Below are 27,007 nucleotides of genomic sequence, written 5' to 3'. Positions count from 1 at the left end.
AAAAGTGTCCTTCGAAGAATATGCCTTTTGAAATACCGAAAACCGAGCTGTGCCTATAACCTACACAAATGTCCCTCTAGAGCGTTTGGCGCAAATAAGGCCGAAAGTCTTCCTTTGCCTGTATACGGACTTAAGCATATATATATATATATATATATATATATATATATATATATATATATATATATATATATATATATATATATATATATATATATATATATATATATATATATATATATATATATATATATATATATGAGAACGTCGAAGTGCTCTCACTTTTATCCTGACCAGTGTCGTGTCGTATACGTCATTTCACGTGTTGTGACACGGGCTGCTATGACGCGTAAACTGCCTGCCTTGTTTTGAGAAAAAAATCTTACCAAGCTTCACTAAGCTCATTCTGTATCCCACGAATGCGCAAACCTCAGGCGAAGACCGAGATGTTTCGTCGCATGCATTCAAAAACGTATTCCCGATTTGCTTAAAACTACGGTCACTGCGTTTATTTTATATATTTAATCGAAAACTGCAGGATGTGGCGAATACTGTCTCTGAAGAAACAAAGCCCATGTATGACTTGTGGGCCGAACAGCTGGTAGGCCATGCGCATCTTCTCCAAGTTGTTCGGGTTTAGATGGGTTTCGGTTATGCCGTGCATGACTCTCAGGGTCACCGCGCTACCGTCTATCTCGTGCACCCTCCTGCGTTGATCTTTGCGTATAAGCGCTCACATCATTTTGACTGCAATGCATTTTCCCAGGCGTTCTTATCGAAAGAATAAAGAGCACAAAATCCTTGTCAGCTGCGGAATGTTCTAACTAAGGTCGGCCGTACAGAAGAACCACATACGCACACAAAAAAATATGGTGTATATATATGAGGTCAACGTCCCCAAGGCACTCAGGCTACATGGGACACGTCGTAGTAGAGGGCTCCGGAAGTTTCGGCGACATGGGGTTCTTTAACATGCAATAACATCGCACAACTGGGCGCGTTGCGGTAAAAACATATGACTGACGGAGGTCAACTTCAGTGATCTTAGCAGAACTCGAAAGTACAGAATTTTATCCTGCTCAGACCGCTACGGCGCCAAATGTATTCTCACTTCTCTTATTTCAGACAAACGTAACTGTATGCTTTCCCCACAGCAATTGCATAGCAATCGTGCATGCCCGGCACCTTTTTGTTTTGTAACGAGGCCCCGTACTTTTTCCTCCGATGAGAAACAAATCTATAGTTAGGAAAGAAATACAGATATGAAAACCCAACCAAGCCATCGGGTGTGTTGCAATGATGTGAGAGGGGGTTGTTGCGCGTGCACTTCACCAAGTGGGGGAAATCGGACACGAAGTGCAGGAAGCGACCGCTGTCTGTTGGATGCCTGATCCTACCTGTAATTGAGGTAGCCGTCATGCAGATTCACAGAAATGTTCACGATCTTTCGATTCCACGATGCCCCGTCACACGTGACGAAGTCAACGCGGAGGCCTGCCTCATCTGCAAGTATCACGGCTTCGGTAAGAATCTTTACCAGAAGTTCCCCTTTCACATTTCCCTGTGTGCCGAACACAACAATCACTTGCGTTCACTTTCCCGCGAGCGGTAAAAACATAATAACCATGCCGTGGTCACGCAGCTGCTCTCGTTCACTGAGTGGCTTAAAGGGACCTAAATAAACCATGCCTTCGACGCGGCCTAATGACTTGGCCGACAACTGCTCTCAAAGTTTGAGTTCGTCCACAAAAAGGCCTCAATGTCTTCGAAAAACCTGCATCGTTCTTGCTTTTTCCTTCAAGGCGCTAAAAACATTATTCGATAAATCCTAAACTATATTTCTAGCACACTAATACTTCCGCAATGTGTTTTCACATTTCAAAACGAAAAGTTGATTTCTTCTCATCAGTTCAGTTCAGGCGTTCAGTCGTGTCCGACTCTTCACTATCTTCGTAACATCACATAGCTTCATCTGCAATGCCTCGAGAATGCGATCTAACCATCGCGTTCGCTGCCTACTCCTTCTCCGGCGACCCTCAACCTTTCCCAACATCAAATCTTTCTCCAGCGACTCCTCTCTTCTCATCAGATGACCAAAGTAGCTGAGCTTTAACTTTAGAATTTGACCCTCCAATGAGCAGTCAGGGTTTATGGTCGACAATATTGACTGATTTGATCGTCTGGCAGTCCAAGGAACTCTTAAGAGTCTTCGCCAGCACCACAATTCAAACGCGTCAATTCTTCGGCGGTCAGCCTTTTTCACAGTCCAACTCTCGCATCCATACATCACAACGGGAAAGACCATAGCACGGGTTATACGGATCTTGGTTGGCAGACTAATGTCTCTGTTCTTTAGTAGGCGGTCAAGGCTAACCATTGTTCTTTTTCCCAGAAGCAGGCGTCTCCTAATTTCATGGCTGCAGTCTCCTTCCGAGGTAATGTTGGCGCCCGAGAACAGAAAATCTGTCACAGCTTCCACTTCTTGTCCATTGATGCTCCAGGACTTGATAGGGCAAGACGCCATGATCTTCGTCTTTTTAATGTTCAGTTTAAGCCCAAACATCTCACTCTCTTCTCGTACGCGCATCAGAAGTCTCTTGAATTCCACTTCACTTTCTGCCATTAAAGTGGTATCATCCGCATATCTAAGGTTGTTGATACGTTTTCCAGCAATCTTCACTCCAGCTGAAGACTCGTCCAGACCGGCCTTCCTCATGATGCACTCTGCATATAGGTTAAATAGGCAGGGCGACAGTATGCAGCCTTGCCTCACCCCTTTCTCAATCGGAAACCAATCAGTAAGACCATGCCCAGTTCTGACTGTGGCATCTTGCCCTTCATAAAGGTTCCTGAGGAGACAGATGAGGTGAATTGGAACTCCCATCTCTTGGAGAGCTTGCCACAATCTGCTGTAATCTACGCAGTCAAACGCTTTCGCATAATCAATAAAGCAGAAGTAAATGGGTTTCTGGAACTCTCTTGCTTTTTCCATGATCCAGCGAAGGTTGGCAATTTGGTCTCTAGTTCCTCTGCCCTTGCGAAACCCAGCTTGCACGTCCGGAAGCTCCCGATCCGCATACTGCTGCAGCCTACCTTGCAGGATTTTTAACATCACCTTGCTAGCATGCGAAATAAGCGCGATCGTGCGGTAGTTGGAACAATCTTTGGCACTGCCTTTCTTTGGAATGGGGATGTAAACTGACCTCCTCCAATCCTGTGGCCACTGCAGGGTTGTCCAAATCTCTTGACATAATGTATGCAGTGTGTTAACAGCGTCGTGGTTGAGGTTTTGAAGCAACTCAGCTGGAATACCATCAATTCCGCTAGCTTTGTTCTTAGTTCTTGTCATATTGTTATATAATTTAGGACTTGATTTTCATAACAACGCACTCGAGTAGCGAATTCTTACTGAACTCCATCTCACGAGTGCTTTTCCCTTTTGCTGCTCTGTAGAATTGCAGCGCGGCTTCGCGGGAAGACCCACCATCCTGTTTTGAAATATCTTTTCGCTTAGGTTGCGGGCCTTTTCCGCCGTTGTTCTGACTCTCTTCCCCTAATTCACCCCCTGAGCCCTGAGCCTTCGCTGTTGCTGATGCAAGTTTTTCTTTTGCTGTGGCTGTTTAGGGCGCTCTATACGGCGGCGGATGCTATCTTAATTCAGCTTGTACTTCTTTCTTATCAGAAAGAGTCTTGCCTCTCTGCATGGGTGACACTGGGCACGTGCAAAAGAAACGCTACAATACGGCCACGTTTACAACACTTTGTAAAACCTACTTTGTAGATCCGTAAATACTATGGCAGGCACATGTACTTCACTTGCTGTTTTCTATATCAAATAAAAGCACTGCAATAGGCAGCAGTACCGGAAGCGTGTACGAAAGCAGATGACAGCGAATTTGCACTGCAGTAAATATGAAAATATCGATATGGGAGACAAAAAATATGTTTCCTCAACGAATTAGTAACACCGGTAAAGAAGCTATAAGGAAGCTGCATGAACTCGCCTACATAGATTGTGGTTGCTCCGTCATCAATAGCGTGTATCTGGTTTCTGCAGAAATGCACACCGAATCTGCCTGCATATCCATTAAGACTAGTCGGGCACGTCCATAAGCGTAGGGGGGGAGGGGGGATGCGGGCCGCCTAATATCAAACTCTCCATTGTTCATTCGTGTGGCTGTGCGCTAAGCTATACAAATCCACGGCGCTTCGAACTATAACATATGCCGCCTCATTAATATCCCCCCCCCCCCTTCACCCAAAGAAACAAAAACACAAATTCGTGGCTACGTGCATGACAGCCGCCAAATTTTGGGGGTTGGAGGTTGCGGATCAATCAAGACCAATAGTTTTGCTAAATCAGTGTTAGAAATTCGGTAAAAGGCCGAGTATTCTTGCTATGCAGAGCATAACTAGCTGAGTGCTGAGCACCGCGTGGTTCCACTCGGTGAAAAAAGGAAGAATATACAGCAGCCAGTGGAGAGATGTGGTGGTGGTATTGTTGCATAAGCCGTGCAAATGTATGATTTCAGGCAGGCCTTATGAGTCTTGTAGACAGGGATCACCCCCTCTCGTTCTCTTGGCTAAACACTTTTTTTAAATTATCAAAGCATAGCGCATTTAGCCGGCTCAGTAGAGGCTTATGTACTGCCTATATTGGTTGCCGACACGAAGTTGTGTATAAGCGTCACAAAAAAGTTTCACGATCTTGCTACTGCGGCGACTGGTACGTACAGAAGTAGCGGTATAACTCGATCTCGGGTATACATCGCATACGAATTGAACTCGAACCATTTTGATATGTGGATATTCCGGGATATAAAATATGCCAACATATAAACATCTGTGTAACCCATAAGCGCCTATGTGATGTACCTGGGAAATTAAGCAGCATGCTTCCTGCAGCGATGGACTACCCACCGGCGTACTGGCAGATCATCTGCGAAGCGCACATGTATGTCAGGCGTCGAAAAGAGGGACGCACTGGGCGCAGTGCCGCTCCGTGGACGCGAGCCTGTCCCCCAAATATTTGATGGGTATATGTCGATGTGTCGTAGTTCGCGCTGCTCATACCTTGCAGTAGCATCTCGCGCTGTGTGGTACCAGTGCCGTTGGATTTTGCACAAATTCTGCTGCGTACCGTGCGTTTCCATGAGATGCCTACTTCTGTTACTGGGGCACAAAAGGGCAATCATTGACACCTTTAGCAGACCGTGTTACGTTTTGCTATCTGCGTTAGCGGAGTTGCGCGATCCCTCCCACCAGCAGTGCGAACGCGCTTCAATGGCCGTGACGCGTGGCAGCGTGACGGGTGGCAGATGGCGCTAGTAGCTCGTCAAATTAGCGCATGCCCATCACGTCAGGACCAATCAATGCGGGATCACAGCCGGTGGGACGAATTTCTGAACTCTAGTAACACTGAAAACACGCAATACGAACTGCTAAAGGTGTCAAATAAGTCAATTAAAATAAAGTGTAGTTGATCTCCCAGGGTTCTTCGGCAGCAAAGCAGAACAAGCGAGAGCCGTCGCAAGCCTTCGGCCGGCTTGGCTGGCTTCAACGCATAGTACATTGTGCCCTGAATGCCAGCTTCCCCGTAAGATAGCAGTGTCGCGCTGAAAACAAGCGCAAAAGACCGAAGGCAACTTTCAAGCAGACTCGACGTCCACCTTACCAGGCGGTTTTACAGCGTTAGCGTTGCCATCAGGTGCCGAAGGCTGCCCAGCCGACTCTGATCACACAACAAAAATCGCTCAGCTCAATTCGGAGAAAGGATGTTGCAAGGCTACGGCACGAACTTCGATATATACAATAATTTTTCACTGAACAGGAGTTCGATAAACTCCAAGCAACGTTCCTATGCTTTTGCATGAAGTTTTAATGGGATACTCTGAGAGTTAGCTATATGTAATATTCAACTGTACTTTGGCCTGTCGCTCAAACCGGTGCGCAAATCCGGCTATAACACCTAAACACGGTTCTTAGAAGCAAACTTTCACATCCAGTTTGCCTTCAGCTTACAGCGTATTTGTTTCGAGCTACTTTTGTAATGACGGCCAAAGTATTATCATTTCAGCGCTATGGACTAGTAAATAAACAGTAAATGCTGGGAAAACGGCCAGACAGACTCTCAGCAATGGTGAATTCTCGAGTGCAGGTTGAATCAGAATTTGAAGTACTTCGACATATTTATGTACGTGTGGTAGGTGAACGAAAGCTTTTTTTTAAAAGAATCCTCTCCAATAGCGCAACAAACTCTGCTTTCGGATAATGCAGTCCACTAGGACCTTGCCCACGCAGAAGAGTGCAAAGCGGGCTGCTTCTTTCGGTAGGGGACAGAAGTATAGTGCAAGCGTAACACCCGAAGACACTGCTTAACTTACCAACGTAGCCAGCGACATAAGCTACACCGGAATATGTGACAATGGGTAATGGGATGACACGAGATGCAATCACTTCCTTCAGCTCCTCGGTTAGTCATTGCAGCAGAGCAGAAATGATTTTTTCGGCGTCGACGCGAAGTGCCTTGATTTTACTCCAAGATGAAACGTCCGTCTTGACAATGTGGTCAAGTGTCGCTGTTATGGCCCTCGTATCTAGCGTGTCGTTCTCTTCCGCACATTAGCCTTACTTACCCGAAGAGAGCCTTTATGGGGTCGCTATTGAGTTTTTTAGTGAGAACGGAGCCGACATATCTCCGCAGGAGGTATTCTATCACTTGTACAGTAGACTTCGTGATGAAATGCCGTGCCTGAAATGTTTCTTCAGTGAAAGTGTCGTTGTTTAACGCTTTAGAAGTTACTTGGATGCTTGCGATATAGCAGGTGAACACATTTGTTAGCCACTGCAATCGTGTATCACCAGTGTTATTTATTGGCCTCCTTTTACCGCTTCCAGCATAAGTAGCGTCATGAATATCAAACCATTCTTTGATTGTTTTCCTAAAAAACATAATATCATGAAAAGATTTCATTAAAACAAAGTTTGTTTGAAATTAAAATAATGTTAATAATACAAGACAATTGCTCATTATAAATTAAAATAACAGTGAAAACTCCACCTTACAGCGTTTACACAGAATGTTATAGTAATATTTTATTATCCAAGCATTATGCAACTTGCAATACATTTGTGTAAAGCTATTTTCACCATCAGTGCTACCTATGTGGTTTCGCATCTAGTGCTGAAAGACAGCTTTGCCGTTGCAGACGAGTTGCTGTTATGATAGCTTAGAAAGAGTTCCGATGTGATCGCTTCTCATACAATTTTGTATTCCTATTCTTGTGCAGGCTTGGGAAAAATTCGGATTAAAATGAATAAAAGTAGCTACCATGCCTAGTGTGTGTCATATGCTTGTCGAACGTTTGCTGAGTGACAGTGTTTTTTATATAGTCTCAGCTGATGTCTGTAGTACGCTGACATGCCGCTACAACATCTACCTTCTGTGTACATTTCGGGACTGCACTCAAAACGAAACACGCGGGCGACAGCGCGAAACAAGGTAAAAGCCACCCGCAGCCGCGGAGGCAGATGCGGAACAAACAATGAGCAGGTCGCGCCCCTTGCGGAGACGGAGAGCCTAACTAGAGGAGAAGAGCTTCCATTGCATGATACTCTCTAACAGCATGCACTACGAGTGATCCTATTTCCGATTCCGCTTTTCCGTGGTTGCCATCAGAGCTCCTGAATACTACCAGTTGCAAAACTTCCCACGAGGCCCATGCATAAACAAAAACGGCGGTTTTGATTGGTCAAATTTGAGGTGTTTACGAATAGTGGCAGCAATCGCGGCCATTAAAACAGCGTCTAAATTCCAAACTGTCTGATTTTTGATAAATGCACAACCATGATGGAAAATAAAATTAGTTGAAGACTTGCAGCAGCAAACATTATTAGGATAACAACCATATAGATAGTTAACGGGGTCGTTCGATGTATTGCTGTTTTATACTTTTTTGAATAATATATAGGCCTGTGATTCTACTCGCAAAGGATTAGTGCCTAGCGCGAAGCCCATATTACAAAAAAAAGGAAAATGCAATAGAAATCGGGATTCGGAAGCTCTTCCACCGAGAGGTACCGCAATTCTGAAATGCTCGTGTGACGTCACAAAGTGTATACGGAGGAGCGTATACACTTTATATACACGAGAGCACCCGCTTTCGTCGACCTCTGACCGCCACATGGTAACCTGAGTTGTGCAGCTTCCGAAGGTAAAGCTGCGTCACCTGCCGTCGCTACAATTCCTCCCCTGTCCCCATGAAACATGTGAACTGTAACCGGTGAAGGCATTGTACTAGAAGCATTAATTGATACAGGCACTGCTGTTTCCGTCATGCAGCTTAACTTGTACTTACAACTACACAAAGTGCGAACTCCTTGCACTGGCCTTACATTACGTGTTGCCAATGGGGAGCATTACAACTCTTCTGCACAGTGCTTAGCCTGAATCACCATTGACGGCATGTTGCACTACAATGAGTTCGCTGTGCTATTATCCTGTGCCCATCCACTCATCCTCGGCAGGGATTTCTTCCCCTCTTACTCTACAAGTCATTGAATGCACCACTGCTGCATATTCAGAGCCCGCTTATTCCCTCTTGGTTATTGTCGCCAATCACACCCTCTATGCCGGCTGTGAAGTTATTCTTTCTGTGACTTTTGATGCCGTGACTGATGGGGAAGTCTTGATTACAACCATCTCCCGTCTCCTGTCAAAGGGTATCATAAGTATCGTGTCACTACTTCGATCCTCCAGTAGTTCTTCTCTTCTCTTCTCTTCAACACCACATCGGAGCCCATTTTTCTGCGCCGTCACTCTACTGTTCCTCCAGTCTCTTCCGCAGAGCCTGTCATCCTTCTTCTATTTGCACCTCAGCTCGCTCCGATACATCTCCTATTTTGCTCAGTGGAGAACTTTGCAACATGATGAGCACCGACCTCACAGCAAACAGAAGCATTGCTCGGTTTATTGACCATGCACGTAGCCTCATTCGACGTGAGGTCTCGAGCATCGGGTCAAACCGCTGCAGCAACGAATCGCATCCACACCTACCGATCGGGCATCGTTTGAAGCCGGCCATATCGTGTGTTTTCAACCGAGCGCAAGGTTATCAATGAAAATATTGCTGACATGCTCGCCCGCAACATTATATGCCATTCGTCTAGTTCTTGGTCATCACCCGTTGTTTTAGTGAAGGATGACGGCTTGGTTTGATTCTGTGTAGATTACCGTGCTCTCATAGAATGACTCGTAAGGATTTGTACCCCCTCCCTAGAATTGACGACGCCCTCGACTGTCTACAAGGTGCCCAATTTTTCTCCAGCCTTGACGTACGATCAGGGTACCGGTAAATCCCCATGCATGAAGATGACAAAGAGGGGGCTGTCCTTGTCACTCCGGATGATTTATATGAATACAATGGAATGCCCTTTGGGCTCTGCAAGGCTCCTGCAACTTTCGAGCGCACGATTGACACAGTTGTACGAGGGCTCAAATAAAAAGCGTGTCCGAGTTACATGGACGGCATCGTCATTTTTTCTTAGACATTTTCAGATCATCTTACTTGACTTGGCTAAATTTTGACAGCACTTTCTAACGCTGGCCTTAAGCTAAACACAATGAAATGCTGTTTTGCGTCAAAATGTATTAAAGTTCTTGGTCACCTTGTAAGCAGCGCCGGAATTAATATTGACCCTAAAAAACTCGCTGCTGCACTGCACTTCCCACGTACGACTCGGGTCAAAGATCTACGCAGTTTCCTGGGATTGGCATCCTACTTCCGGCGCTTCATCAGCGATTTCGCATCTATTGTCTCCCCATTACATGCGTTTCTCCACATGGATACACCCTTCGTCTGGTCTCATGCTCTGACGTCGAGTCTCGTCCTCTGCCATTCTGACAATAAAGCTCCAACCATTTTGCACATCGATAGTCACGGCATTGGCACTGTTCTTCTGCAACGCCAAGACAGCTCCACAGAAAACGTTGTTGCCTATGCCAGCCAGCGCTCCGAGTCCCGCGGACTAAAACTATACTATTATGTAGCAGGAATGTCTGGCCGTTAAGACTTTTTGTCCATACCTGTACGGTCGTCACTGACCACCACTCCCTATGTTGGTTATCCTCAATGGAAAACTTGTCTGGACGTCTCGGGCGTTGGATTCTCCATCTTCAAGAGCACAATTCTTCACAATTACAAATCGGGCAAGCAGCACAAAGACGCCAACGCTCCCTCATGTTGCCCACTGCTTCGCCATCAAAATGTATGTCTTCGCCTTCCTCACCTGCGCCTTTGAGCCGCGCCGTTCAGAGCCTACAGTCATGCAGCTTTTTATCTCCGCCTCCGTTACTCCTGCGCCAGCAATAGGCTGTCATCTCTCCCACCACCTACGTGCTGATCCATACTGTCGCAAGCTGATTGATCGTCTGAGTGGCATTACCAGAACTCCAAATGCCTGTCTCCGCCTCCAGCTCAAAAATTTAAAGCTAAGGAATGGCAAACTATTTTGGCACAACTACAGCCCGCTAGGCCACGCCTGGGTTCCCGTAATTCCCCGCTCTCCACCTTTTCAAATTCTGCAAGCCTTTCACGACGATCCCAACGCTGGCCATCTTGGCTACATGAAAACCTACAACCGCATCCAGATCCTTTTCGTATGGCCTGGCCTCTCAACCTCTGTATTGAAATACGTCGCGTCTTGCATCCCTTGCTAACGATCCAAATGGTCCACGTCACTTCCGGCCGGTCTCTTGCTGCCTCCCACGTGTCCTTTCACGCCTTTCGAAACGGTTGGAATCGACTTTATTGACCCCTGCCCTTGACACTAGCGGTCAACCGCTGTGTCGTTACTGCGGTCGACCACCTTACCTGATACGTTTAAACCACAGCTCTTTCTTCCAGCTCTGCTTCTCAAATCGCCAACTTTTTTCTCCCCACCAGACTCCTTCGCCATGGCGCCCCGCGTCTCCTCCTCAGTGATAGTGGAAAGTCGTTCCTCTCGTCAGTGCTCGAAGCAGTGCTTCATGCTATGGCACGGTGCACAAAAGTACATCCACTTACTAGCCACAGACCAATGGCCTCACAGAACGCTTTCATCCACCCTTTCCGACAAGCTATCCACATACATTCACCCCCGTCACAACAACTGGACCCTACTCCTCTGTCACCTTTGCCTACAACACTGCCGTTCAACGAACCACCACCTATTCTCCGTTTTTTTTTTGTTTATGGCCGCCCCTACTTTCTCGCTCGAAGCATCTTTCTTCTCAGCTACAACACCTTCTGACGCACCTTCCCCCGAATAATTCGTTTCTCGCATCACTCACTGCCGTGAGCTTGCCCGCCTCCAAACTTAAGCCACTCAAGCTACCAGAAAAGGCCCTTAATATTCGACCCCCCTCTGAGTGACCTCGCTTCCGTGGCTTTTGTGCGGAAAATTGATTAGCCGATTTATTACGACGAAATGCATCGAAATGCCTTTAATGCCTCATCTTTGTCGACAGAAGGTTGTCAGCAGAGGTGTCACGCTTTTGAGAGCGAGAGTTAAAAATAAATTAATAAACCTTGTCGCCGCCGGAATCGAACCTCCATTCCTTAGATCCCCAGCCGGGCGCTTTACTAATAGCGCCACGCTAGGATTTTTTTCCAACATTCGAACACATTTTTTATTCGCTCAGTGCTGAGGTAAGTAGTGTCAATCCATTGCGCCACCGATGGTTTTTTTTTCCTTGCCACCGTTTTAGTGAAGTTAGTTATTCTAGTTATGTTGTGTTGTATGTTCCAAATGGACTTTTCGCCTACAGGCTGATTACTCTGTAAATAATGTATATAACTCTACGCTGAATTTAAAAGCATGTAATAAATGCCATGCTGAAAAAAAATGCGCCACGCTCGGATCGTACAGCGCTCTTCATAATTCTCCTTGTCTACCGTGAGGATGAACGCGGGATTCCGCGAGTGACAGATGCTACTGCGACTTTCCTTTCCTGTAAACGAATTATAGAACGCCGGTGAACTTTGATGCTTTTCATTAAATGCTGGTTGTGTTCGACAAGAGAGCGATCGACGTACTGTCACGACAGGTCATGACGTCACCGGGTGATTCATGCATATGCAAAGCTGATCCCGCCGGGCGTCCAATCCAGGCGTCCGTGTGGCGCCTTTTATTTGTCGCTTTTTCGAACGCAGCACCACAAAGCTAATAGGAGCAGACCAAGATGTCTAGGATTGCTTTGTACAGCAGGCATGAGCGACGTTTGAAATTGATTTACAGGATTTAAAAGGCGCAGTATCTGTCACAACTCTCCGCTGACACGTGAACGACGCCATAAAGGAACGGGGGAAGGTGGGAGTGAAAGAAGAGAGGGAGATAGAGGTGTCTTAGTGGAGGGCTATGATCCACCGCGCTCTAATGGATTTCGCCTTATCGCACTTTACTGGTCCAAAGTGTCCTCTAGAATTGCTTTGGTCCTCACACGGTTCTAAAGCAAGCATCACGTGTGAACTATCTAAACGGCCCTGCATAGCCTGTTCGCGACCGTCGTCTCTAACCGCTCACCATCTGTAACCTGCGACCACAATGATCGCTTTCGTCCGGGAGGGGGAAGATTGTAAGCACTTTGCGTGCACGTCATCTTCATCTGTACATATTCATCATCATCGTTGGTCATCTCGTCGGAGAGAAGACGAAGTGTGAATGAAACGCTGCTGGTTTGTAGCTGCTGCTTCAGCCGGGCTGGCAATAGAAAAGAGATCCTGCCGGTGTTTCCTGCTGCTCAAAATGTAATAAATATATGTGGTATATATTTTAAAATTATGCACATTTACAAAAAAAAATGACGAAAAAATAAAAAAAAGCCGCAGTTGGCTCTATGGAAGCTTCATGCTTCGCTGGTAGACGAGGAAGACATTGCACAGCGCGTGAGGACAGCTTTGGATTCTTGGTTCGCCTTGAGTCTGCAGTCATTTGCAGCTTGGGAGTTCTTTAAGCAACAAGTTTGGAACATAGCTATAGAGATTGGTTGATTCAGGTCTTCAAATTCGTAAAGGAAAACGGCTGCTGCTGAGCCTTCGTAATGAATGTGAGGCTCCTGGCTTATACACTGAGGAAATTCCTTTTGTAAATTACCACCTTAAAGAGATCGATGCAGAGCGCTTTCGAGCGGGTCGTGTGCGGTCTCGTAGCAATCATGCTTTGTTGTCTGAGGAGCCAACTGGACAAGCATTGTTAATGAGCGTCGCCATGCAGTTGCCAAACGAGTATCTGAATTCTATTGTAGTGGTGGTGGTAGTTTGTGGAGTTTAACGTCCCAAAGCAACTCATGCTATCAGAGATGCTATAATGAAGGAATCCGGAAATTTCGACCACCTGGGGTTCTTTAACGTGCACTGACATCGTGCAGCACACGGGCGCCTTGCTTTTCGCCCTCATCGCAAAGTGGCCGTCGAGGCCGGAATGCCATCCCGCGTCCTTGGGAACAGTAGTCGAGTGCCGTGGCCACTGCGCCACCCGGCGGGGGTTCTTGTAGTGGTGCCTTGCTCACTAATTTTGATGCAGTAGTAACCGAGTTTGCAAGTCGCTACACCTGTCTTTCTTCTGCCACTATCGGTAATGATGTTGATGTTCAAGAAGAGTGTCTTGTTTTTATGATTAAGCCGCTTCATGAGGATGAATGAAGGTGGTAAGTCCTCCATTAACCTTAACTAAAATGGAAGACGCAGTTTACCGTTTGCTGCTTTCCAAAGCTCAGGGTCCTGATTGTCTATCCGGTGAATTTTAGAAAACAAAATCTGCTCTCTGCCCTCCCCTACTCCAAATTTTCGAGACTACCCTACTGAAAAACTAAAAGTTCTACGTGGCAATAACCTCATAAATCTCATCGAATCATAGACTCTCATACGGTCCACATCGTTATCATAAAATATCGTACATAATTTATGATAATGTACAAGAATCTATGAGACCTTATGCAATTATTTGCGACTTGTATGTGATTTCTTATGAGAATTGAGTGAGATAGTGTGGGAAAATGTGGTTATTGTCTCATACAATTTTTTTAGTAGGGCAGTAATCACCCAAACTTTAAAGATGCTATTTTTAATACAAGGATAGGCCACAGTACACATCAAACGGGATCACACCTGCTGGCGAAGTCGGGTGATTCGTGCTTGTGTAGGATCAAAGTTGACAACAGGCTTGTTTTTGATCCTTCTAGCCCTGCCCGCGTAGCGTAATGTGCTAAGGGTCTCCTCCAGGTTGCTGTCTGCCGGGCTGATGCAGGCAATCATCACAGTGTGGCTGTTGCCCCCCAAGGAATCTAGAGAAATAAAAATGAACGCGGAAGAGGAAACTCAGTGCTAGGAAGTGACGGATCTGTAACGTAGTTACAATAAACCACGTATAATGCTACCTCTAAACGATAGGTTGCCTAGGCCACGAACATACAAGGGACATCCAGAACAACGTTTTTAAATTACGTTTTAGTAAATATTGGTCCCCCAAGTCTTTCTGGCTATATTGGCAATAGTTCAGTGGCAAAAATATAGCTGTCGCTCTGAAAGCTAAACCTAGACATATCCCATAAAAAGCGTCCTTGGAAAACAAAGAACAGACCGCCGCCGTCTAGAACTGAATTTCAGCGCACCATGACCTCGCTTATTCGTTTCTGAATTGTTTAATGACGCATGCAATTTGCTCGTAAAATTGGCTGGCAGTATAGTTTCACCGATAATACCTTTCTTGTCTTCTAGCTTTAGAAATCTGCGAATTTGGCAAAGCTCGCCTTAATGTGACTAGAATTTGGAATTCTTTCGACGCAGACCAATACTTACTCAGCGTCCTTTTAATCACTGTAGAGCCTCCCCACTTTGTAGTCGCCTTAATTTAGTTAAACCCTCGTGGCAATTAAATGCTTCTTATCAGAAATGGTTCCCATTTTTGAGCCAGCTAGGATTTACTTATACCTCCAAACTTAAAATATGCAAAATGAAGGGGCATAAACAATAAAATATGTTTTATCAGCCATAGTCTTAAACTGACAGAACCTTGTCAGAGGGTCAGAAAACTTTCTGCATATTTCGAACAGTCCCTAATACATCGAGGGAAACATACGTGGTGATCCCATAAAAATGTTACTTGTCCCGTATCAGCCGAAATTTACTGTTGTTTACTGTTGTTGTTAATTTACTTTGTACTCAGAGACTCAGACGGCACTAGCAAAATGTCTTATCACTGTGTTCTCACCATGGCACGGGTGATGCTGCACAGTTTTCCTCCTGAGTGTAGTGTCACACACATTAGAGCATAGTTGATGTGTATACCATGTTTAAGCAACAGCGCAAAAAGGCAGAGACGAGTGGAAGGAGGTACACAACGACGGCTGAGGTGCACGAAGCAGTTGTGTACATCCTTCGACTCGTCTCTTTCCTTTTGCACTGTTACTTAAACATGGATGATCACCAACTAGCCCAAACCTCCGTTCTTCTACAGCTGATGTGTAACCGCTCCCACATTGGTCGCATGCTCAGACTCGCATGATTTTACCATTGCTGTTCGACGTCTGAAAATTTCTAACACCTGCTTCAACCCTTTCAGAATATAGTGTATCATCTTTCTCCGTATACTCAGTCACTGGCAAAGCCGTTCCCTGTTACCCTGGTACTTTCGTAATATGCACCTTCTAAAAATGCAATTCCACAAACGCCAAGAGTAGATCGGTGAGCTTTCACCACGGCGCAGCTTTTAGACACACACACAGACAGGCAGCTGTCAGTTGTAAAAAGAGCACATGGTGGGCGCATGGTAAATCCCGCCTAATCTGGAGCAGAACAGTGCAGTTTGGATTGGCGAGTCTCTCATGGACAACACTACCAAGCTGACGTCTCGCACAAGTCAACTGCTATGCCTTGCAACTGCAACGCGCACTAATTTAGTATAGGTACTGCCACTTCACTCACGGCGAAGTGTGAACAATTATAGACCTGTAGTATAGTAAATTATTAATTGCGGAGCTAAGAGAAAATAGGTTAGTGTCCCGTAACTAATCATCCGAGTTGCATCATCCACAATCCCGCTATAGTAAACTGGAGTAAAGAAAAGTGAAACTGGGCTCTTATTTTTTATTGCATAAGCGACTCTACATCTTTTCACTTATACTAAAGCCGTTTGTATTTAGACATGATTATAGTAAAAGGGCACCAAAACATAAATACCTCGGGAGATAGGACACCAGGCCTCCAGGGGAGCCCCAAATAACAAAATTTTATTCACCAATATCACGTCAATGTCGTAGGATAAACTTCTGTCTTCCATATTTCCCATTTATGTGTAGCCCTGTCTGTACAGTGAATATGTTGCTCTCGTCATTCTTACTCTGATTTAGCAATATGCACACATAAAAATCACTAACAAATCAAATACGCTAAGATTATGGTGCGGTACAATATAGTCGTAAGCAGCAGAGGTGCAGAGTGAATGTTTCTTAATATCATATGTGTGTGAATTAACGCCGTTCGAGGAAAATAAAAAGGTTGGGCATTACTATTAGGACACCCTTACTAAACACTGACTAACAATACCTCAATCTCACAACACGTAATTCTCGAAATACTTTTGAAATTTTTAGATCAAAAGTCATTCTAAATTACAAAAACAAAGCTCTATGAGAAAACCTGACACCGAAAATATTAAATTCTGGGCAGTTCAATAAGGTTGCAGCGCAGCTGTTTGCTGCAGAATCGAGAGCTTCTCAATACCTGGGCCAAACTACAGCTATAACAAGAAGCAAGGACACAGCGAAAGGAAATAACATCTGTAGTCGCTAGTATAAGTCAAGATTATGTGAAATGAAAGACCTGAACTGGGATAAAAGTATCTGTTCGCAGTCAGTGCACTTTACTTAACGATGTTTAAGTGGACTGAGAAAAACGTGAAAAATAAAATTTTTTGTGAACCTCGTTAAGGCACCCACGTTTGTCCTGCAGAGTTTTGTAGATAGAGCCATGACAGACAAAGGAAGTCGAAAATGTAGTCGTTAAATGCAATCCGCATTAATAACTCGAAGTATTGGTCAAAGCTGCGCTCTCTAAAACATGAGATGGTGGTGAAGAAAGCAATTATTGTGCGCTGTGCACAGTAAAGTACACAGTATGTGCCACATTCCAATGCGCAACCGTGCAACCCAGGCATGATCCCAGCCAAGAAATGTTTGTACGTATCCTGAAGCAGCCTCGTCAGTTTAGAGTCTCGGCATGGTACGTGGGGGTCGCCATCGCATAGAGCGCTGATGACATTGCCAAGTGACGAGAGGCCTCTGTTGATTTTGATTCCTCTGAACAAACTAGGAGTACACACTCATCCATCTTTTGACACTGATAATGAAATGTCAGCTAAGGGCCAACCAAACAGCTAAACCCTAGAACACGATATGATTTGATATCAAGCGCTGTATCTTTGAAAATGAAGTACTAAATTACAACCGTGTGCTGTGATCGCAATGGATAATTTGCTATTACGCGTAATTCGCTTATCACAAAAGCCATGTAGGACACTGGTTAAGACGTCCTGAGTCACTTGCGTGAGCAATGAAGCAAAGTATTGAACCTCGTAGAGAAATATTCAACCCTACATGTATTGTTTGAAATCTGGCTTTCAAACCAAATTATCGAAACGTCGACTATAAAAGCTGCATGGAGAACATGGCGGACTACAAGCTGCACAAAAACTGTACATTCTCGACCAAAAAATTCGAAATCACTGGATATGTTACGGAGCGTAACAGTAGCGCACCCTCATTTGAACTATTCTGCAGCAGTTTGACAACTGTGCCTTTTTACCTTCCAGCTGCTCGCCCTTTCCTAGCATTAGAGCCATCCATCAACAACTAGCAGCTTAAACAATGAAAAATTGGCAACAAACCTTCCTTGAGCCTTTCGCCAACTGCCTTAGTTTTTCCAGCTTGTTCAGATCCAGCGAGATACACTATATGGAACTTGGCTAGCCTTGCGGAGCCACCATCTCCTTTGTCTCACTGCTCTACAATCATGGTGAAGATTTCGGGAGACCGAGATGACCGCAAGTTTATGTTGGTCGAACCTGTGCTTCGAGATGCAGAGGCATTCTCGAGGAGCTGGATTGTCTCTTCGGGAGTGGTCACACTTACTTCCGTCAGGTTGGTCCCCTGTTCATACAAGTTGAAACAAAAGCACAGACGGTGTATCAGCAAGCGTTCGCGCTCAACGTGAAAGCTGAAAATGTGATCAAAAGAAAGAGCGAACATTTCTAGTACCACCTTTTTTTCATCTGAGAATAAGCATGCAAGGAACATTGCACTGTTCAAAAATACCAAGGATAGAGATTTCTCCATAAGTTCAAGGCGCGAAACCAAACACGGGCACAAGAAAGGCAACGGGAAGGAGCGCTTCTTCCCGTTGCATTTCGTGTGTCCATGTGCGTTTTTGCGCCTTGAACATGAACTCTCACCAACTAGCCCGACAAAACGTTATTTCAAGGTAGATATTTGTTCACAGCCCTTTTATAAGTTTAGAAGAAGGAAGAGAATACATTTATTGTGAGGCTGAAATAATTTGTGAAAGGAAAGTGGGGATGGCCATGGCGCTGGGTGTCAGACCCCATTCCAAGACGCCATTGGCCGCTGCCACTGCTCGAGCTCTCTGGATCGAGGCCCGCTCCTCCAGGTCCGAGCTGGACAGGACCGCCTTCCAACCCTCCCTATTTGAATGTTATAACTGCTATATTTGTGTTTTGGTGGCAAGCCTAGACCATGTGGGATAGGTCAGCATACTGCCCGCAGAATTTGCACCTACCCGTGAATGCCGGATCCACGTACGTACTTTAGTATGGCGACAGTTATAAAACACCCGGTTTGAAATCGTCTAAGGTGGTGTTCCTTATATCTGTCGAGACCCTTGGCGGTTCACGGGAGCTCCCCCCTGCAGAGGCGGAAATGAGTTTCCGTCTTCGCATAACTTATGAGCGGGATTGTTATAGTTGCTGCGGTGGAACCGGATTATTTTAGCGGAACCACGGGTAGGAAAGCTCGGGAATCGAGTGAGCGGTCTCGTTCCCCTCCACCATCTGGCGACCGTACACCCACATTATCTGTTTTTTTTTACAAGTAGCTGAATCTGAATTGCTCGTATGTGCCAATAATATTCTGCAGGTGAGTGGCGCTATCATACCCCGCACGTAATTTCGGCAAACCTGTTGCGAGTCCGACATTATATATGCTGCGTCGGAGTGGGTGGAGGCCAGTGCAATCGCCACTTCCTCCAACATCAGCGCGTCACTAGTTTTTACCGAGAACACGTTCACCTGTCTTTCTTCGTGCACAACAGTGATGGTGCAGATGCCGTCCTCGCGGGGGACCCGCTGCATCCGCGTAATATATGTGCCTCTCTTACTGCCATAGTTATTTAGCATAAATGTTGCTCTGCAGGCTTGAAGCTTCCCCTTATTATGCTCCCGATTCATGTTTTTAGAGAGCGGCTTAACCGTCCAAATATTTTCCACATATCCCAGATGTCCACTCTGTTTTCGATGATGGGGAGATGATGGGGAGAAGCCCGACAATTAGGTCTCAGAGGTTTTGCCCGCCGATGCTGCTCACGGACAGCTTAGAAATGTGCTTTGTTCTGCGGGCCTCAATCTACTCCCGTATACTATTATGGATCCCGATTTGGAGCAGGCACTCCGCATAGGCTCTAGCCGTGAGTCCTAGCGCCTTTTTAACCGCCGCCCGAATCACCGCGTCAAGGGTTCCACGGTCGCTCTTCCTCAGCTTGAGATAGGGCGCCACGTACTCCCCACGAGTGACGCCGTACGCCGAAACCAGGCAAACGGTTTCTTGTTCAAGACGCACACCGTTCTTGCCGGAGATCCTGCCAATCATCCTACTAATTTCTCCGCAGGTGGACTTTAATTTTTCAGGGTCTTGTAAGTGTTACCCAGGTTATCAATTTGCAATCCCAATACCCGAAGTATGTCCATTTCTGGTATCGGATTGCCGTTAACGTAAATGTCTATGTTTTGTCCTAGATCTTTAGGTTTTGCAATGTGCAAGAGTTCTGATTTATTCGGAGCGCACTCCTCTCGGAAGGCTCCCACCATCTGCCCTAAGTTACCCATGGAACGACCAGATGGTAATGTCGTACGCGTAGATGGCGTGGCGTACGCCATTCACTGGCGTTGAGCCTCTCTGGGAGCGCTATGAGGGCAACGTTAAAGAGCAGCGGAAAAGAAAAGCTCCTTGAGGCGTTCCCCGTGTTCCCATATCGATTGGCCCGAATTTTTATTGCCTCAGCAATACTACGCCAGGTTTCAGCCCGTAGCGTAAACCTGGCCGGTAGCCACGTTTGACCTTTACAGCGACCGTAGATGGGGCCCCTCTTCAAGCCGTCGGGTAAACCCAGTCGGTAGCCCCGCCGCGCCGCGGAAGCAGAAGAAGAAGAAAGAAGAAGGAAGAAGAATAAGAACAGAAAGAGAAGCTACGTAGGCTTTGCTTACGCAACCTACGGGATTGAACTAAAGCTAAACATCAGAAATGTTTTTATTGCCCAATCTGATATAAGATTTCTGATTTTCTCAGTTTTTATGTAGCTAAAATATTTCTCGCCGCAATTGTTGCCGTTTGAAATTTTCACTTTTACAATAATTAACGTTTTCAAAGACCATCATCAGGTCCAGGGTCAAAATCGCCCTGTCTCTGAACTCCCTAAAAGGGGATCAATAACTTTCCTATTGATTTGGTGCAGTACATCCTGCGCTGATAAATGTATCCGGAAGCCGAACATGGAGGGCGGCAGCAGCCCATGCTGTTCCAAATAGTCGGACAGCCTTTGCCTTACTGCCACCTCCATGAGCTTACCGGTGCAGGACGTGAGAGTGATTGGTCTTAAATTTTCTTTTTTATCTTTATGCCCGGCTTTGAGATGAACATTACTATAGATGTTTTCCAGTCATTTGGTAACATTCCCTGGTCCCAGCAATCATTACTGGCCGTAAAATCTTCCAGGATTAGGTCGTTGGGTTTGGCGAGAAGGCAGACCGTTATCAGGTCGTCTTCCGGTGTCGTTCCTCGCCTCATAGTCAATATTGCGGTTTTTATTTCTACAACGGGGAATTCTACATCCTAATTATGGTGTTTTTTCTCTAGTGTATGTTCTAAATTCCTCATCTTCTTCTACGGTCGTACATGAATATGTTTATTTTAGTTTGCCGGCGAGCTGTCATCCGTGCCTTTGAAGTCATTGAGTACCCTCCTCAAGTTACTGCCTAGTTTGCCTTTGGATTTATTAGGTTCAATGAAGCACCTCCCTACCCTACTGAAATAACTGTATGGGGCAATAACCTCACATTTCCTTACACAATCTCATTCAGTTCACATAAGAAATCACATATAAGTCGCATATAATTGCATCAGGTCTCATAGCTTCTTCTACATTATCATAAATTATGTAGGATATTTTATGATAATTATGTGAACCGTATGAGAGTCGATGCGATTACATGAGATTTTATGAGGTTATTGCCACGTAGAATTTTTGGTTTTTCAGTAAGGTACTGAAAACATGTGAGGCAATATCCTCACATTTTCTCACACGATCTTACTTAATTCGCATAAGCAATCACATACAAGTCGCATATAATTGCTTAACATCTCATAGTCTCTTGTATATTATTATAAATTATGCGAAATATTTCATGATAATGATGTCCACCGTATGAGAGTCTATGCGATTAGGCGAGATTGTGTGAAATTATTGCCTCTTAGAACTTTTGGTTTTTCAGTAGGGCTGAGAAGGCTCCATGTACTTTTCCTGCTGAGGGTGCCTCAGATGGAATCGCATCTGGATATCCAGATGGTTTTTGCTTGAGATCACGCTTATGCTTCTGCCCGTTTGGTTAGCTGGGAAATTATAATTTTAAGCTTACAGTTCTGTATTAAGGTTTAGGAGCGCAGCACAATGCAAAAGCACTACATCATTGCTAATGCGGGTACCCCAAAATAGGAGCAGCCTATTATAATCACGTAACTATATAATCATAGCCGACGTACTTCGAGCTGCACGCTCCTAATCATGCTGTTAGCCCAAAACAATTTAATGCACTAGTGAAGTCTTACCCTTATCGTGCCAGCGTGATCCTCCCGTATCGTCAATGGTTCTCGGAATGAACTTTTGGAGAATAAATCAAAAATATTTTCCTTGCATATCTGCGAGAAATTAGAAATGACATTAAATCCATGACAAGCCAGTTGTACAACTACAAACCTGATGCCTCCTACATTTAGGTTCAGTTTGTATCTCAAAGGCGTGAAAGAAAATTTAGTTGCACTCGAATATTCGCCTGCTTATTCAAGGAATTTGCAGTAAAATAAAGAAAAAACCCTTGATGTAGGTATAACATACAGGGTTACTTCAAGAGAAATAGGCATATACACACAGAGCAGAGCATAGACAAGTTAAAGCTTGAAGGTTCAAGACTTCAAGCAAATGATTCATCAGCCAGAAGTTGATGACCGTTCTTGGTTTGCCCACAAAGTCTACTAGGATCGCGCTCGAATCGAAACAGAGCTGGATCTTTTTGCCACTCAGATTGCTAAAATAAAATAAACGCCGCTTATTCCGCCTATGTGGTGGTTGTGTAAAAGGTTAAAATCAATAATTCCTTCAGAAGCAGCATTCATGTCTTTTGACGACAAGCGCAATGGCGCAATCTCGTTGTGCGATGCTTAGGAAATGGTCGAATTGTGCAACACATTAGGGAACAAAGCTTCTCTATTTATAGGGGAGCTCGTCCAAGAAGCACCACTTGGGAATGAAGTCTTCATCGCAACAAATATATCGGTGGCGTTTCACTCATGACCTGATTATCGACAGTCATATATACATACAGCAGAATAGCTCACACAGCTTGGCTCTTTAAACTTTATTGGCCATATTTAGTACATTTTCGCGAATTACACGTCTCGTATTTGCTGTCTTGCATACAATGCACTCACCTCGAGGAAAGTAGCTCGCACAAGGAATATTTCCTCTGTGCTTGTCGTGATATGCTTGAAAATATTGTCAACAATCCTGGCGATAATGCCCGCATCGTCACAGCCGGTGTCATTGGACGACGAGCGCGTTCCCATAGTGAACGTTCTTCCAGAGCCCGTTTGGCCATAGGCGAGAACGGTGCCGTTGTAGCCTTGAACATAAAAGATACATTCTTGGTTTCAAACATAATCGCTGACGTGAACTCATTGAAAATGTAACATTGGATCTAGCAAGTGTAAGCGGACGGGGGCCTCATAGAAAATTAGCAAAACGCACAAACTACACCTTCAACTAGGAGATGCAAAGGGGGCGCCTCATTTCCTGACAAATTTGGGTATGACGACAATAAGGACACGAAGTTAAAAAATCTATAACGTGAATCTGCTCAAAATCAAAGGCCGAGACAGCCACTGCCTTAGCTTAGGCGTGCATGCGACGTGTGATGGATGTGCACGGTCTGGATGCGATGTAGAGGGCTTGGAAACAATGGCAGCAGTAAGGCTTTCTCTTTTCTTTGACAGCACTCCTGATGCAAAAATGATTACAGAAAGCGCACTCTTCAAAGAAAGCCCCAAAAAGAATAGAAAATCACTTTTGCCTAGGCCCTCTTGGTTTTCAATGCCATACGTCTTCTCTCGTGCACACACCTCGATCACTGCGATTTCAGCTTACAGACGCCTAAGAGAAATGTGCAACACGTACTAAACTGTTCAGTTTTGGTGCACAATATGATGCATATTGTTGCTACTTGAGAAGTGCATTACAGTGCCAGTGTTTTTGCTGTCTCTAGTTTGAACTCTTGCTGCATGATGCACTTACGGTAGTTCACCAACTATAGGCAAATGAAACAGTTATGTGGGCAGAGGAAAAAAGGTATTCAATCCTTTATGACTTTTTTGTGCCTGCTGTAATTTCATTTATGGCATGAGAGAAATCGAACATTTTTGATGGAAACGCTTAACCACACGCACTCTTCAAATTTGCTGGGCTGGCTCAATACCTCGCTACGTGTGACTTTCAAACCAGCCCCAGGACAAGCTTTGCACGCCTTCTCGGTAGCCGGTTTCTTCTCATGCTAAGTTGCCAGACTTTCGAGCTACGCTTCGGATGTCGCCGCCTTCATACGTTTTGACAAGCTTGGACTAAATACGTTAATTAGGCCTCCATTCTAAGCAAAGCCTAAATCACCCGTTACATACTTCGCTAAACCTAACCATACGTACAAAATACGGGAATTAAAATTTAATTCAATGAACGCTAGATCATATATTTATATCCATTTATGCTCTGAGCCAAGCTAAATCACCACTAAATGCTTTAGCTGCGGCGCAGAACGTCCCCTGAATGAACGAATCTGGCTCCAAGATCACACCAGGGGCCCTCCTTTCGGCATGGATTGAGAGAAAATGTAACTACATAATTTATAGGCTTAGCTCGACATTCGATGACACTAGAGAAGCAGATAAATGACGCTGTTCAGCAGATAATATGCGGTAGCGATATAGTGCCATGGCAAGTTCTACACCGTAAAATGCACCAGAGTTATTTATAGTTAGTTATAATCCTGGCATGCAGGACATTTACTCTTCCGTTCGCCTGCCAAGTCCTGCTGAGGTACAGAATTTGACTCGTTTGGGATGTTTCAGCTATCCAAGAGCCCATTTCATCTCTCCCATCCATAGATGGGTTTATTGACATGGAAGGCAGAGAGGCTGGCCGGAATGAATAAAATCCGGCCTGCTACTCTGCCCTGAGGAAGGCGAGAAGAGAGAGGATCACGATGGGTGACGATGTGGGAGAAGGCCTATGAAAAAATTATACAGGCACCATAGTTCGCTTTACAAGCTCGAATCGAGTCTGGTGGTGCACGAAAAACGGCAGACAGCCCGCACTGCCTGGACACCCTTCCCCTTGTCCTTCCAAGCGCACAGCAGCAGCTCCTCCGACAGAGGCCTCTTATCCAAACGCTTCGAAAAAACGGAGAGAACAGTTCTTTCACGCGCATACATCAAAATATGTTCTGGGTCTGTACCGTTCTTTTAAGACAAAAACATTTCAAGGATCACGTCGAAAATCTCGCGCACGCGAGATTGGTTCGCCAGATGTGTCCGGCAGACGTCGCAATTGGCTCTAACCTCGACATAATTTATCCGGCCAGGACGCCGAAATACGTTTTGACGTCGACATAATTTCCCTATTCGGCTACTTAAGACTAGTTCCTATAAAAGCCCAGTATGGTCCATGTAAATCCTTTCAGTCTCGCGTGTCAAGCAGAGGAGTCCTAAGATGCCGATGTCACCGACCACGACACCAAAGGAAAGAGAGAAACGAAATTATAACGAGTACACAAAGACAATATACAGGTAGAAGAGAAGAGGTAGAAGAAAAGAAGGTGCAAACGCTCTCGCCATTAAGCTCTTAAGTGAAATTAAATGCAATCCTGTAATTTTTTTGTAACTGTGTTTTTGTTGTATCTGCATGTCCATTGAATTTACTGGATAAGGAGCCTCACTGTCTGACGATTGTCTTTGACTCTCTTAACCTCTCAAAACTATAATACATGTACAGGTGCTGTTAAATTTCGTATCCATTGAAATTCAGCGATTGTGCAGTCATTTCAAGCCACAAAATTTTGGTTACTGAAAAAGTGTTTGCTACGGCTGCAAATACACTACAATGTTTAAATAAGGTAGAAAATGTTTTATTCTGCGTCTGGAGATAATGTAAACCAGTGTAATGTGCATGCATGGAACCATTTCTGTTTGCTGTGCGTGTTTCGGAGCTACTCACAAGAAGACATTATTGAAAAATTCCCACCGATTTTAATAAAGCAACTTCTTCACGCATTACTGTTGTTAAGCGCCTTTGTCAGCCGTTTCTTTACTCGTGGATTAGGAGCGCGCTGGCACACATTGGCCATCTTACGCCTTGTGTTGTTGCGCTGCTTCATCATGCTCTACACAGCACCAGAAGAACAGATAAGTGGTGCAGGAACACTGCGGTCTATCATTGCTTTTCGGAGCAAGACTGCAATGACCAGCGTTTTGTTCATTACCCTTAAATATCGTTTAGCGTGCAAAAGTTCATTTTCTAATTCATCGTGCTAGGCAACAAAATAATTCAGCCTAATTTAGCTATACTACGTTGCTACCTTAATAACGTCTTCTAGAAAATCAACCACCTATACGTCACCACCATACCTAGCCACCAAGGCAAGGGAAACCAGGAATACTGGTTTAACAAGATTTGTAGGCGCTTCAAAAATGGCGCTAATCTCTTATTTCAGAAAGGTAGCGAGTTCGTCAGAACCTGACGTTATGACAAACGTAGTAACAATTTTGGCACTACAACAATGCGCCAACACCGTTGTTCTCTTTAACGGCCATGCAAGAAAGGTAAATAACGATGCTGCTACATTTTCGTGTCTCCAGAACCAAGTTTACCCGTGGGATAGAAATGAAAACTTTTAATCGTTATTTTTGTGGGCAGGCTTTATACGCTCACCTTCAAATATCCTGGGCAGCAGGCTGGAGACGGATGCCTCGTAGACCTCAGCCTGGCTCGATTCTTCACCGAAAACGTAGTCAAATTTGAACATTTTTTCACCACGTACAACTATAGTCGGTTCATTCGGCACTGTCCGTGTGCAAACTTGGCACCCTTCCAGTACTTCATTGGACACTAGTGGGCGGCAGCGCACCGCCACTTTCACGGGGATAGTTTTCTCCATTCCGGTTTTGATTGAGCAAGAGGTCTGCAGAGAAAAATGATAATGAAAGGGTAAAACTTTGTCCGAAAGCAGCTAACGAGGAAATGAAAGAGAAACTTTGGAGGTACAGCAGTAGCTTGAAACATTACTACAAAGAGGTGTGCTGCGCATCTGGCATTGCAATGAGTTGCCGCAATTCACTGCAAATTCAAAAATGAGCCGACGCATTCATTCA

The 27,007-nt window shown here is 45.0% G+C and overlaps 1 pseudogene; it reads right to left on the bottom strand.

Moving 5' to 3' along the window:
* Nucleotides 1-14,138: 14,138 nt before the first annotated feature.
* LOC146184101 (chromosome-associated kinesin KIF4-like) lies at nt 14,139-26,793 on the bottom strand (annotated as a pseudogene).
* Between the last annotated feature and the right edge of the window lie 214 nt (nt 26,794-27,007).

Source organism: Amblyomma maculatum, chromosome 7 (genome assembly GCF_055883805.1).
Source record: "Amblyomma maculatum isolate TAMU_Amacu chromosome 7, ASM5588380v1, whole genome shotgun sequence".
Taxonomy (NCBI): Eukaryota; Metazoa; Arthropoda; class Arachnida; order Ixodida; family Ixodidae; genus Amblyomma; species Amblyomma maculatum.
This window is presented reverse-complemented; position numbering and strand designations above follow the sequence as displayed.